The sequence below is a fragment of the Colius striatus genome, chromosome 10 (genome assembly GCF_028858725.1).
Source record: "Colius striatus isolate bColStr4 chromosome 10, bColStr4.1.hap1, whole genome shotgun sequence".
NCBI lineage: Eukaryota > Metazoa > Chordata > Aves > Coliiformes > Coliidae > Colius > Colius striatus.
This window is the reverse complement of record NC_084768.1, coordinates 1,038,452-1,052,692: the sequence shown is the minus strand read 5'-3', so window position 1 is coordinate 1,052,692 and position 14,241 is coordinate 1,038,452. Positions and strand designations below refer to the sequence as shown.

At 44.1% G+C, this 14,241-nt stretch overlaps 1 long non-coding RNA gene across 1 annotated transcript; it reads right to left on the bottom strand.

Annotated features, from left to right (window-relative positions):
• Nucleotides 1-575: 575 nt before the first annotated feature.
• Nucleotides 576-8,611, bottom strand: LOC133626302 (uncharacterized). The gene is made up of 3 exons (XR_009819395.1): nt 8,557-8,611; nt 4,822-4,901; nt 576-866 (listed from the first exon to the last, which is right to left on the bottom strand). It is a non-coding gene; the product is annotated as an uncharacterized LOC133626302 (long non-coding RNA).
• Between the last annotated feature and the right edge of the window lie 5,630 nt (nt 8,612-14,241).

Genomic DNA, 14,241 nt, shown 5'->3' with positions numbered 1-14,241 from the left:
TAGCATGGAAAAAAAGGCACTTTAGGAGCAACAGTGCTCAAAAAACACCTTGAGACTAAAGCTCCAAAGAAGCATTCATAGTTGTCCCTTTCCCTTTAAGAACACTAACTTGTTTCTGGTGAATACCCATCCAGCAGAAAAGTCAGCTGACAATCAAGTGCAACTGAATAATTCACCTGATTATGGCAGACTGGTTGAACTAGTGAACAGGACCTCCCTCTAACTGCAGTAACCAAAAGCTTAAGGGCTACACATATTCTTCAAATGATACACACAAAATTGTGCTGATATCACAAGTGATGGCAGAAACATTTCATTTGAAGGTATTTGTAATGAGAATTACAGCATTCTGGTAAAAAAACCCATCCTAAATCACAAGTCCAACAAAAATCTAACATGCCAATCATTTTATTTAAGCTTCAAGAATTACTCAGAATCAACCGATCAGTTCAGAGAAACCCATTCAGTTTCTGATGAACCTTCAAGCTGCTCCCAAGTTAACATGGCAAAAGCTATGATTTTATACTGCTCTTGCTTAACCTTTTTCAGAAGCCCAGCTACCAAATACTTACCCAGAACTGTCACTTCATAAGACCCAAGGCCACTAGCACTTTTAAACTCAGTGATATTTTTCTCTGTTCTGGTTTCTTTTGGCTGGTGCACTGCTGCATGAAGGTTGTACTGCTGCATCAGTAAGTCCTTGTGCAGATAATCAAATTTACGTGGGATGCTTTCTGGGAAAATGTTGCTGTGATGCAAATATTTCATTAACTTGTCTTTCACTTGTGCCCACAGGCCACTCTGCCAGGAATCACAAGTTCCTCCAGTCTCCTCAGTTTCAGGTGTATCACTCATTCCTTCTCGGTCTGTTAGAAACACAGAAAAATATGTAGTTGCTTCTATGCTCACAGAATCACTCACTCCTCTGAGCCGTGAGAAATATTGCAATTAGAAGATTACAGCTATGAAGACGTGGCAGAATATTCAAAACATACAACACAACGAATTCCAGCGAGGGCTGAAATGGGAGTGAACTGGTAATAGCAGAGAACAGACTTGTAGTAAAAAGACTTATTTCACCACATGAAGAGCATCATCGTGGCTCATGTTTGCAGAGCATGTGAAATGTCTAATGAGCAGCCAGAAACCATGAAAATGAGTTTAAGATGGCTGTAAGTGAAAGCCCGCTTTTCCATCCCTTGCACAAGAACTACATGCTTATGTTGAGGACTAGACTACATTTTACAGTGTTTTGCTATACAGTCAATGGCAGCTCCATTCTTTCCTGCTTCATAGAACTTGAGGACTTGGGAGAATGGTAGAAGCTTCACATTTTGAAGGTAAATGTTAAACATCATCTTTTTCAGTTTATTAGAAAGCTCACTTCAAAATATTCCCAGAGAAGCCTTGTGTCTCCTCCATTGCCTGTGAAAGAACTTCTCATCAGGTAGCCTTCTGAACTGGGCATATTCTCCACCCCAACATTTCTCTATGAACACAGGCTAGTTTACTTCTTTTCAGTGCCCTAAGTGCTATGAATGAGTATCAGGATGTTGAAAAATGAAGAAACCAGAATGTACACGGACAAACTTGATACAACATATGCAACAATACTCAACAAGGGAAATAAAAGTCTTAATGCACTGAGTTAGACACGAAAGGACGGTCAATCCAAAGAAAGTTGACACCAATGTGGAAACTGAGCTCTGCATTACATAGAACAGTCTGCAGCGTTTTTTCTCACAGAACTGGAATTCCTCACTGGCATGTGAAAGCTGCTACACCAAGAAACATATTTTTTTCTCACTATTTTCCTTGGAGAATTACGGTATTGTGTGCAAGCCTGAGGACTTTATGTTGTTAGGCAAATATAGTACAAAACAATTCCGTATGGAAGCAGTGGGATTAAACCCCACCCTTTCTCTTTCTTAAACTTCAATTAAGACTTGATTTTTCTCCCTCAACATATAATTGGTGCAGTAATTTGTGTGTCCTGCTTGTACACTCATTATTAACTTAGCTTAAACAGATGTGTAATTAGGACAACACAGCAGGAACAGCCCCCACTTGTTATTCCAACAATAAGATGCTGAAATCTTTAACGATCGGGCCACGCTTTAGAAAAAAATACAGGAAATGTTTGACCTCCTCTAGTCTCCAGAGCCTTTGGCAGCAAAGACTTTCTTCTTGAAACCCATCAAATTCTAGAAATGGCTACGGTGCACATCTAAAGATCTGATTTCCCAAAAAAACAATTGAGATGAACCTTGTTTTGAGTGCAGTTAGCAGAAGGATTAAAAAAAAAATCTACTGTATCATCAGAGTCCAAAGCAAATGTTTCTTTCTTTGTTCATCTGGCCGTCAGCCTGCACTGTTACGGTAAAGCTTCTCTCTTCAAATACTTTCGGTAGTAAATCCAAGTCAGTGCACTTCTGCTTCACAGTTATGTTATCTGACAGCACTGACTGCAACCTTTTACTCCTCCTTTGACACTTCTTGCCAAGGCAGTAAATGGAATAAATGGAGTAAATGGAATTCCAGTGAGTGACCCTTATCCCAACCACGTTCCTCCCTGCACCACGATATTACAACATTTAAAAACTACAGTTTAATGATTTATTTTCCTTTAGATATTGTCTCTTTTTCTGCATCTATACAATGACTATGCAAGAAGTGTTACTTTGACGCAGGCTGCTATGACAGTGAGCTGCTAAGAGACAAAAGCGTCAGCACTGTTAATATACAGTTATAAAGAGAGGAGGGAAACAAAAAATCATGTTCCCATAAATATCTTGTGAAAGCAGGTAAGGGCAGTCTGCTGGTATTTAAAATAAAAGAGCTCTACCTGGGTCCATGGTAACCACACTATGAGGCTTAGAGTAAAGCTTTTCCATTTGATGTGCTACCTATGACCTGCATATCAATAAATGGAAAGCCAAGCATATGATACACAATCATTGACACATAATCTCAGAATGCTGAACAAAAGGGTATTTTCAAAATCTCAGGGGTGTTCAAAAAGGAACACAGCTTAGAAAAGAGTTCACTTTGATGCACACATCAGAGTTGGTAGGCTTGTCAAGGCAAATATAAACATGCTGTTGTTACTTGGATAAAAGTAGCATCAGCTCAACAGTATTTTATACAAGACTAATAATATTGCCAGGAGGACTGACACTATGTGAGAAAAATATGTGCATATGCTTAGTAGGAACATTTACACACATGCATGTAATTATTGCATAAGTCTATCACATGAAGGACTGATAGATTTATTTTGAGTATCAGCCAACTGAAGTTACACAGGGTTTCATACATACTGAGGAAATATCAGTGCAAATGATGTCTTAATTTAAGAAGAAAAGTATAGCAATATATCTGCTTTTTAGATATAAATATACAAAAAACATCAAAAGACAAGTATCTAATGCAGGATTTCTTTACTGTAGTTAAAAAAACCGAGGCACTGTACATCTTCAGATCCTTCAGAACCCAACCTTTTAAACTAGCTCCCTGAAACTGCACATGTGCATCCATTTTATCAGATTACATGATATCCCAAACATTCTAGAGAGAGAAACAGCACAGCACAATAAACACTACAGACACCAGAAATAACGTCAGCTGAGAACACTCAATCTGATTTGTTGTTTTTAAAAGCAACAACAAATTTCACTGAAGATTAACAACCAATGAAGTAATGAATTATCAGACTTGCTTACAGACATGTATTCTTACTGTTGAAGAATGGATCTCTACACAGTACCTGAGGCTGCTCTCTCTTTGGCATAAAATTGCACTTTAAACCATCACTTGTACTAATTCTTGTCCAATTTCAAAGTTTCCTCATCCTTTCAGTCTCTTAATATATTAAAGATTTGGGAAAATACACTAATTTCTATTGCTTTAAAGCAGCACAATGAAGTAGATCATCATCAACTGGCTACAAAGACAACCTCTCGTGGTCATTCCTAAATAAAGTTGAACTGCTGTCTTGCAAAAATAAAAGGATGGACAACATCATACTCACTACAGCTATACAGAGATGGAAACTGGCAGGTATTAATGTTGGGACAGATTCTAGTAGTAAACGAACTTTTAGATAAAATGACGTGACTCAGAGTATATTCAGTCAGCTTTGAAAAGAGGCAAACATGTCAAAATATTTGCTTAAAATAAAAACCAGACCAAGCTGCATATACTGACAAATCAGACAGCCTTCCTCGTGCACAAACAGACATGAAGAAGCCAACTGCACGGAATGTGAGTTTATTTTTCAATTGCAGAGGGAAGAAAGAAAAAATAATACTAACTTAGAAAAATCCCTAAGCCAAATCTCACTCTTATTACTGGTTTGTATGTTTCATCCATTTCCTCCCCACATCTTATATTTGCCTTTTGAAGTAGGTATTCACATAGCTTTGGGACTACCTTCCCAGAGAGGGACAATTTCATCATACGTAGATCACTGTAGCAAGAAAACTGCCAACAGAAAATGTGAGGTCTTATGCTACCAAGGGCTTCTGAGGTACAAAACTAACTTGTATAAAGCAACACTGAGAATTTATTCTCCATACTGGGAAACAGCCCAAGGCTGTCCTTCCCGACACCCTTTAGAACACATCAGGGACACAACTGAGCAGAGTATGACATTAGCAAGAGCTTGGTACAGTGGCTCCCCAGAGGCTGATGGAGCCAGACATACAGAAGAGCTGTCTTGACAAAGAGGGGTTATAAAGGTATCTTTGTGGCCTGTTTGGGACCCAAAGAGAAGTAGGCTTAAATCTCCTAAGGTTAGTGTAACAGCTATATGCAACATACCTGTGCAGGACTGTAAACTGTCTGGTACAGCCTGTCCAGTTTTATCTTGCCCAAAATCTTCATGTTGAAACTCAGTCAAGCTATAAAAAGAAAGTCACAGCATATAGATATTTAAAATCTATTTAACCTCAAACACTATGCAGCAAAAATCCAACTCAGTAGATTTCTAGTGAGAAATGATCCCAGTGTCAGTGAGTGAGCACTACAGTACCTGGTTTCATATCCTGACACTTGTAATACAGCAGCTCGACATAACGAGATTTACTATGCTGAGTAAATCAGTTTCGAAGAGCTCAGGACAAGGACTGCTGTTACTTTGCCTTGCGAAACAGATAAGAAAATGTCTTACACTCAAAAATCAGCGTGTGTTGCCCTCTACTGGGAACCTAACGGAAGCAGCACGTGTAGCACCAAAGGCTGAACATCACAGATGGCCAACAGGTTTGAGAACTGTCTCTGAAACAGTCGCACAGCACGCTGCGGCACTCTCATGACAGCACGGCCAGCAGTCAAGACATGAATGGTTCAGCATGAATGGTGCTGCACCAACACTCCAGAATCCAAAGTGACAGAGAAATTTCAAATATTTGGACATACTGCCCCTGTTTTACCAATTAAGCAAATGAGGTTTGTGTGAAACAGACATTCTTAAGCACAACATTTTGAACTCACAGTAAGCAAGTCTTCTCTAACAATCTCTAATGAATGACATTCTCTAATGAATTATGCAGGAGAAAAATCTAACAGACACTCTGCAGCCACAACATGGTACAGTAAGCTCTTAGGCCCGTTTATTCCTTTCTTCTTTGCTTCATTCCTCTTATTATCCACTCATCATGATGTCTGAACAAGACTGTCTTGCTTGTCTTGCAGCACAAACAACTGAGACATGGGCAAGGCTGTCAAGGTACTATCAAAATTCCACAGGACTAAAGTAGTTACTAATGACATACGGTAACTGCAAATACACAGGAACAACACACTGACAGTGAAAAAGGAATCAAAGACAAACGTGCTGCTTAGTGGGACATCCTGTATTCAGTCATAAGGATTTACAGGTTCAACATTTCCCATTTCATAATAAGACACAGCTTGAAAGCTTCATGTCAGTGATTCAGAACAGCTGGAAATATCTAAAACCTAGTGAAAAGATAAAAGGAAATACATTGTGGTTTTTCAGTATGAAAGTACATTTTATTGTATGCACTATCAGCATGGTGTGGGCTAAGTACTGGAGTGACCTTCTTGTGATCTCCAACTCCAGGCACAAAAGAATCCTCATTTAAGCTGCACAAACTGCAACTTAGCTTTTAGTTGCCTAATTTTGTAAATAAAAACCCCTGCCACATAGGGAACTTCAAAACAGCATGACCCTCCTTGCTTCCCACCACCCACCAAAGCTTCTGAGCAGAGTTGTGCTAAAAATGTTGGCAAATACAAATTTGTTTGTGTTTCTACGTGACTTTGCAAATGTCAAGGTTGAGGGCAACCATGGAAAGATACATGCAAGGTGTCAGAGCTATGGTTATGCAGTGGCATTTTTACGTTTTCTGATGAAAGGCAGAAGGAAAGTTTCTCTTTCTGAAGTGATAATTCAGTCATTAATTTGTGCTTCCTATTTCTGGATAAAAGAATGTTTCCATGAGAATAGAATCGTAGGATGAGTTCGTTCCCTCTACAAGAACCATCATGGAAAGCAATTACTGTGTATGCGTAACACCAAATTAAACATTTACATATCTGCTATATTAATACATTTTTGAGTCATTAGAAGTCAATTTCAAAAGTATTAACAAAAGAAGTTTAATTAAAAATGAATGCCCACAAAACCAATTGTCACTTTCGAGACCCAGATCTCAACACGAGCCGTGAAAATCCATCCCAGCGTTAGGAAAGGCTTGCTCAGAAAGCAGCAGGGCAGGTGAGACACACACCAGCTTCCCTCTTTGCTAGAGCAGAGGATTTAACCAAGTCATACTGCTGACAAGTTGGTATTATAGAAACAGTTTCTTTTCAATTGCCTGCTTGTGGAGGTGAATTGGCTTTGATTTAGTGCTAGTAGAGCCTCTGAAAAATGCAAAAATAACTTGTCACTATCTTCCCCCACTTCTTTCACAGATCTCTTGCTGGGATGGTATCGTCTATCTGCTTGACATTACTCCTCCTGGACTGCTCTGTGCTGGATGTGTGTGCAGTGTAACTTGAGCGAGGTTCGTATTTGTCTATACACACAGTTTATATGCTTCTGTGCCAGCCAGCGTGCCTGCAAGCCACCTGATATAACCCAAATCCTTCCATTTACTGCAATATGCTGTGGCTGTTGTACACCATAACACACACAATTCCTATTTTGCCCATGTCAGCTTTATGAGAACTTGTGCAATGCCAAATGTGCTATTCCCAGCCTGCACTCTGCTGACTCCCCTCTTTGACATAAAGAGCCTTTATTCACTATTTCCAGGTGCACTGGTATTCATTCACCTTTTCAGTCCTTTTACTTTAAAGTAAGTCAATAAAAACAACATTAATCAAAACCGATGGCAGAAGAATAGTTTAGAAATTGGAGAAATTAGCATGTGTCGTGTTTCACACCTACTTCCTAAGCACTGAGACTAAATGTGAAACATCAAATCAAGAAAGAAAACGGTCACAACTTGTAGCTATGGCCAAATGATGCAGGGACTCAGAACACCAAGACAAACACCCTCACTCACTGCTACAACTGGTAAAAGCCTTATTTTACAGGCTGGTTGTGGTATATGCATCTACTACGGCAAGTAACAGAGAAACCAAACAGCCTTCTGCGATAATTTGACAAGTCTACACAAATTGATGGTTGGTATCTACCAATTCTCCTTGAAAAATTCTGATTCCCGTGAAAAAGGGGTCTGAAGGAAACGTCAGACTCTGGGAAACTTGAAGTCATGCAAATCTCGAGCTGAATTTCCCCATATTATTGGATCCTCATCCTTTAGCTCTGTTCAGAGGGGAGGGAAAAACGACAAAGGGGTGTCAGTAACATGTGCTTTGAGAAGGGAAGCTGCAAGGATAGAAGCATACAAACAAGTTACTTTCAAGCAGTGCAGCGTGAGCACGACACGCACCAGCGACTCCAAGGTAACTGCAGTGCTGAACTAAAAAAGATTAAAATGCTAAGCAAACTCCTGGGGAGTTTTTCACTTCCACATAAAAATATGCCTGTCTGAAATTCCTGATCTTTCCCCATTCACAATAAACGATCAATTAAACTACTTTGCAGTATATTAAATGCTTCTAAGTACATTTCTGTTGAATGTCTCCACTAGTAAGGATATAAATATCAACACTAGCATTACATTACCCAATTCCCTCTTACTTTATTCTTTCTGAAACCCTTAATAATCAGATAAATCAATAGCCTCAGAAATGCAGAAGCTGAGGCTGTCAATAAAAATCCTTACAATAAGCTTTTACTGCTTAAAAAACTTAAAAATGCAGCCACATGCTGAGAAACTGCACACAATACTTGACACAGAATAATCTAAGCTAGAACAGATACTTCAAAATACATCTCTGCTGTTGTTACTTCATCAGTCTATCAATGTACTTAGTGAGAACTGATGTTCTGCTACTTCTAAGCAACACAACAGAAAACAGTGCAATTTTAAGCCATGTCAGGTTAATTTCCTAGTTTTCTTTTGCAGTTTGCAGAGTTCAGTACAACTTCATCGTTAATTACAGAAATACACAAGTTACCTTTTAATTATATAGAGTGAAACAGCTTTCCATAATCCAACACAGACTTTCTCCTCCTTTAGTTGGGGTTCTAGCACTAATGGCATAGAGTGGACAACCAGGTAGCACGGAGAGTAGCAGACTGAGAAAAGCAGAGAACAAAGTAAACATGCCTTAACTTTTTGCTTCACTTTTAAGAAATGGGGAGAAAACAGTCTTCCCACCCTCCACCCCCAAGAAAAAAACAGAACATTTCTCGGCAAGTGAAAGAAAACAGGATTCCTCCCGTTGCAAAACGTCTCCGGAGGAGGAGGAGAAGGAGAAGGAGAAGGAGAAGGAGAAGGAGAAGGAGAAGGAGAAGGAGGAGGAGAAGGAGAAGGAGAAGGAGGAGGAGAAGGAGGAGGAGGAGGAGGAGGAGAAGGAGGAGGAGGAGGAGGAGGAGGATGGCTCCTGTGGCAAGAAGGGAGGTTTTTAATCCTTTTTTTGTAGCAAAAGCTGCCCTGGAGGAAGAGTGGGGAAAGAAAAAGGAAAACATTAAAGATGGGGAAAGGAAAACTCACCCTCTCAGACCAGTAAAATCCTTCCTTGACAGCTAGAAATCCACGGCATGAATCCCACCTCTGCTCTGGCAGGGCGTCAGTGCAGAATGCAGGCTCATGAGAAGTTCAGTCTCCAAGTAATTGCATTTTAGAAAAGGAAGAAACAGCTGCTGCAAAAGGAGGCCTATGACAGAAACCCACAAGGGCTCCCGTCCCTTTTTCACACAGCCACTCTTGTCAGCACACAGCAGTATCTCTGCAGATCAGAGCAACAGCACAACTTCAGCCTGTTTCACACCTGGGATCTGATCAAAGGCAGAGCGGGAGGAAATCTCCAGCCAACAGCCAGCGGTTACATTTGGCCAGAGGCCTTTGAAACATCAACCAGAGGCAAAAGGAGCTTCCCAAGAGAAGGACTCCCCAGTACATGCTGGCCAGCCTGGCTGCTCTGCCTCTCACACACGCACACACGGCTCCTCTCGCTCACTTTTGGGCCAGTGCAATCGATGCCACACTTGCACAGTGCTGATGGCACCAAGCTCAGGATGCTTCTGCTGGAAGCACAGACTTCACCTAACCCTAACCAAGCCCAGCCAGGACCCTGACCCTCACACAGACAGAACCTGAAATATACACACCTTAAGTTATCCTGGAAATGAAACCTCAATAGGGTCTTAAAACCAGCTTAAACCTGAAATCAATCTCACATCACTTAACACTGAACCAGCCCAAAACCCAGCAGTGCTTTAAGCACTCACCATTCATAGTCCTAAATGGGCAGGATTTGAACTCAGCCTAACCTAGCCGAAACCCCAACATCCTAACCTAGTCCTAACCCTACGTATACAGCAGTTCAATTCATCCTACACCAGCCCTAATCCCAGGGAGTACAAACCCAGTCCTAACCCTAAACAGACAGGATTTAACCTGAAGCCCAGCAGGGCTCTAAGCCCAACGCAGCTGTAATGCTCACCCAAGGGGATGCTCAGCAGCCAGGGTTGTGTCTCCACTCAGGCTCAGCCCCAGTTTAGGGAGTGTTGCAGCCCCAGCTCAGGGCTGATCCCCTCATTTGCTGTGACTCCCTCCTTACCAGGCTGTCTCTCCTCCTCCAAAGGCTCCACCTATTTCAGGAACTCTTGCCATTTCCACTCCAAGACAGTTCCTGGGACAATGCTGATGCTGATGCTGTGTCCCAGGCAGGCAGCTGCTGGAAGTGGATGGCTCTGAGGTGAGCAGGGACACTGTGATGCCTGAAGGGGGCTTTGTGGGGATGGGATGATCTTCAGAGGGATGAGGTGCAGCTGGAGGGAAGCCCATAAAGACAGGTTTGGGGTCAAACCACTTTTCCCACAGACTGATGTCCCAGCCAGACACCCTGTGTTTGAGGCAACACCCGCAGCACCTGAGACATTTCTACAAGCTGGGATGGAGATTCCCAGGGTCAGAAGCGCCTCTTCTGCTGCTTGCACAGAAGCACTGAGCCACCTGCCTGCCTGTGAGCCTTTGCAGGGCCCAGCTCACAGCAGCACGGCCTCGGGACTGCTGCTGCCCTGCACCCTGACACAGGCCGAGACGCCGGGGCTGTGCAGACACCGACCGGCTCTGCGCTGGGGCATCTCCCCCAGGCTGCTCAGAAGGGGCTCCACACGAGCCAGGCGTCCTGAGAGCTTCGGCCAGAGTGTCACCACCACCTCCAAAGCACCAGTGAACATCTGGTACTTGGCCAACTCCTTGGGGCTGCAGAGCTTGCTGATCAAGAGCTCCAGCTCCTCCCCAAGATCACGACTCCTCTTCATTTTGTCCATCAGGCTCTCCCTGTCTTCCTTCAGGGTCTCCAGCTTGTGGGTCAGGCTCCAATGAGCTCAGCCCGTTGGAAGGGAAACATTGCCAGAGTGCTCATCACCACCATCACCCGGGTCACAGGGATGTCATCAAGAAGCTGATATGGCCACAGGGCCTGAGGTGCAGGGTCACGTCAGCAACTGCGGACAAAGAAAACATTGAGGAGGAAACAGAAAACTCCACATGCAGGTGACAAACCGAGCACCTGATCAGATTGCATGAAGAGGTATTTGCTCTACCAGCAATGAACATTTAGGGAAGAGATGTTTGGTTTGTTGGGCCATATTCTGACCCCCCCCATTTCTAGAAAGTGTCTGAGGAACAAGAGCTACAGCCACATCTCCTGCACAGCCCCCACTCCCTGCTCCAGCCTGACATTTCCTGCTTGGGTGTGACCCAGCAGTAACCTGCAGAGGCTTTCAGGAGGACTGAGCTGCTGTTGTTCCTCCCTGCTCAGGGAGCTTTGCTCAAGGTGCAGACCTGCCCTCCAACCCTGCTGGGAGGGATGGAGCTTTCTGCTGCAGGCGTGGGAGCTGGGACTCACTTTGTGTTCATTCAGGGGTGACTCTCCTGTCATCCCAGATGCTCCTTTGCATATTTACAAGGGAAGGGAACTTGGTTTATGCCAAGGACCTCTCAGAGTAGCTGCCTTCTCAGACAAGGCCTCTGCAAGTGTTCTTTCACACACACCATCACCATGACAGGCAGACCTTGGCTGCGGGACCAGGGACTGTTCAGCCGACAGAAGACTGAGGGGAGATCTCATCAGCACTTACCAGGATTTCAAAGCTGGATGTCAAGAGGATGGGATGGCACTTTTTTCTGCTGTCTCCAGTGACAGGACAAGGGGTAACGGGCAAAAGCTGGAACACAAATAGTTCTACATAAACACAAGGAAAAGCTTTTGAGTGTGAGGCTGAGGGAGCCCTGGCCCAGGCTGCCCAGGGAGGGGCTGGAGGCTCCTTCTCAGGTACCTTTACAAACTCACCTGGACACGTCCCCGTGTGGCCTGATCTTGGTGGATCTGCTTTAGCAGAGGGTTGGGCTTTATAATCTCTATAGGTCCCTTCCCACCCCCACCATTCTGGCATTCTGGGACTCCTTGGAGCAGTTCTCTCATCACGGTTCATCACTCCCTGCCTTTCCTGTCAGGATGGGCAGGCAGACAGGGCTGGGGCACCCCAAGAACCCACCAAATGCTACGGACACGCCAGGGGCAGCCATCACCTTTGCAGCAGAGTGCTCTACAGCCAGTGGCTTGGGCCAGAGAATTACAGTAGCAAAGGCCACAGGGAAATGCTTTGGATTAGCAACACACAGGGTGTGTGGACACTCTCTGTGGACACTCTCTGTGTGCACTGGCTGTGCAGGATCTGAGCAGGGACACAGCAATAAGAGGTGGCAGCCACGTGCATGTCTCTCACCCATTCCAGCAGCACAGGACAACAGCCTCCAAAGACTTGACAGGCTCCTGCCTACACTTCCCATGCCCCACAGAACAGGGCTCATCTATTCATTTAGCACTCATGCTCTGTGTTAAAGAGCACCCTGACACAGGTCCCATTCCAGCACTCATTCCATGAAAGCCTGGTGGGGAGCAGACTTTGCCGAGCAGAAAAATGCTGAGAGCAGAAACACTGAGGCCATATGAAGATGAGAGGGCAGCTGTCCCAGCCAGGGCAGCAGGACAAGCTGCAGACTGGCAAATATCACTCAGCCTCACCATCTTCTCCCTGCTTTTTCACACAGGGCACAGGAATGAGGACTCAGAGACCAAATGGGGAGCTCTGACAGAGACACATCAATTCTCTGCACTTGGACAGGGACGCTGAGTTTGGCAGCTGCAGTGCAGGAAGAATTAAGTACTCTATGGGCAGCCTATGTGACTTGCACAAGTATTTACATCCTTTGCTGTACTTCATCTGTGCTCTTGTACAAAGAGCTTGAAATACGGGCATTGGCTGATGCCCTGCTGCCTCCCTTCAGTGTTATTGCCTGTGTATGCTTTCTCTAATTGCTCGTGATCTCTACATTGACACAGGCAACACACAACAACTGCTGCTGGCAGCAGGATGGCAGGAGCCCATCCTGCAGAGACACAGGGGACGTTACCACACACCTACCTGGCTCCTGTGCTGACCACATGGAAATGAGCTCTCAGGACAGGGCACAAGCCAATGCTTTCCCTTCTCAGCACAGCCTGCAATACAAAGACAGCATTAGCAGAAAGCACAACACCACAAGCAGAAAGCACAACAAACCAACACAACACTGATGCTGCCCAGGAAGCAGAGAGCACACCATGTGCCAAACACAGCCAGTGGAAACTCTGTTGTAGTGTACCACTCTCCAGCAGCCTACATCTGCTTGGAGGAGCTGTCTGCCTGTTTCTGGACGCACTGTGGGACAGACTGGAGGCAGACCTGTGCAGAAAAAGGGATTTAAAACCTCTCAGCAAGTCCTTGCCCCTTCTGAAAACACCCTCAGTGTTATCAAAGGACCCTGGCCATTCCCCTCTGCTTTACATGCAAGCAAGAAGCTGAGACATCACTGAAGCAGCCTGAGCCAGTGACCAACCTGTGCCCAAGCCCAGTGTCCAAACAGGACTGAAATGCCACAGAGATGCTGAACACCACAAAGGTTGGGAACTCCAGCACAGGCAGAGCTGCTGGAAAACATCCCTCAGTCTGGCAAAGAAAAGCCTCAGGAAGATCTGTCCCAGTTTGGTTTAGTACAAGAACACTCAGCACAAACTGGGATGGATCCAGAATCATTATATTGGGTGAGACAAAGAAATCTGTCCTGCTGGGAAGATCATGAGTGACTGGGAAAAACACATCAGGCAACTGTAAGCACGTCCCACCTGAAACAAGGACAAGAGTCTCCCAAGGACACTACCAAACACCCAGAAGAAGCCCCAGTAGTAGCAGATGGGATTCAAAGGCAGTCCTAGAGAGTAAATCCTTCTGGAATAAGCAAGTCAGGCTCATAAACCTCTAGGGCAAAGAAAGAATGAATATGGCAGAAGGATCCAAAACAGACAGGAGAGTTGGTTCTGTCTTATCCAAAGGAAACCGGAAACCAAACGATTTTCTCTTCCTTTTTCCCGAATCTCATCTTTCACTCTGTTCAGAGAAAGAACACAAGCGCTTTCTTCTTGCTAATATCAGGAATCTGGAATCTGGAAGTGATGAGACCAATCTGCCTGAAAGGGTAGAATGGCCCTCGAAAGGATTTGCCTGGTAAGGGTTAATCTTTTCTAAGGAAGCCTGCCTGAAAGGGTTGGCTCCTTAAACAAAGCCCCTAACTTAAGCAAAAACATCCT